At 45.7% G+C, this 1012-nt stretch overlaps 1 pseudogene; it reads right to left on the reverse strand.

Annotated features, from left to right (window-relative positions):
* Window positions 1-817: 817 nt before the first annotated feature.
* Window positions 818-1012, reverse strand: part of LOC143261397 (large subunit ribosomal RNA) — a 3023-nt pseudogene continuing 2828 nt past the window's right edge.

Here is a 1012-nt window from a genome sequence, read left to right on the forward strand (position 1 = left end):
GTCGGTCCCCGAAGAGGCGACCTCCATTGTGGAGCCGCGTCACGGCCTCTGAAAATGTAAGTTGTTAGCCACAAAAAAAAAAAAAAAAAAAAAAAAAAAAAAAAAAAAAAAAAAAAAAAAAAAAAAAACTTTGTTAAAAAGTCCTGAAATTTTTAAACAATTGTTTAAAAATTGTTTAAACAATTTGTTTAAACAATAGTTTAAACAATTGTCTAGTGTCCGTCCTTTTCTGCGTGTTCACTTTCGAATTTCGCGCACTGCGGTCTTTGTGAGTCTATGGTGGAAACTCGAGCTTCAATTTCGGCCCCCGGAGGTAATTGCTGCCAACCTTCGAAAAATTTTTGAAGTTGGCAGCAGTGGTCCCTTTTTTCCGTAGAGAGTTTCCTCTCTACTCGGCGGCGGCCAATCAGCGCGCGCGACACCGCTACCGCAGCGCTACCCACGCCGACGGTGGCGTCTCGAAGCTCGAGGTGGGTTTTCGATCTATTTATCTGTTTTTGCACTTCCACAGTTTTTACACGATTGTCACAGTTAATGTCTCAAATTAAACGTCTTCACAGATAAACAGTTTCCACGTAAACAGATCGTCCGTCGGATCAATATTCCCGGAGGAATCCGGTCTCAAAGTCCGGCGTGCCGAGCACGTGGCGTGTGTTTTCCGGCACTGTTTTTCCGCACAATTTTCACTTTGCAGTCACAATTTATATATCCACTGGATCGTCCTCGCGTGCTCTTCACTCTGGTAGCGCTTTTGGAATTTTTCCTGCAGTTCTGCGGCTGGAATCGTGGTTGAACGGCGGAGCGACGTGGCAGCTCGACTTCTCCCTGCGACACCTGGCGGCAGAACTGTAGATAGGGACAGATGGGAATCTCGTTAATCCATTCATGCGCGTCACTAATTAGATGACGAGGCATTTGGCTAATACTGTACCATCACCCAAGGGTGATGGTAGACTTCCGGGGCTTAAACTCCCGCCGTTTACCCGCGCTTTTTTGAATTTCTTCACGTTGA

The sequence above is a fragment of the Megalopta genalis genome, unplaced genomic scaffold (genome assembly GCF_051020955.1).
Source record: "Megalopta genalis isolate 19385.01 unplaced genomic scaffold, iyMegGena1_principal scaffold0051, whole genome shotgun sequence".
Lineage (NCBI taxonomy): Eukaryota > Metazoa > Arthropoda > Insecta > Hymenoptera > Halictidae > Megalopta > Megalopta genalis.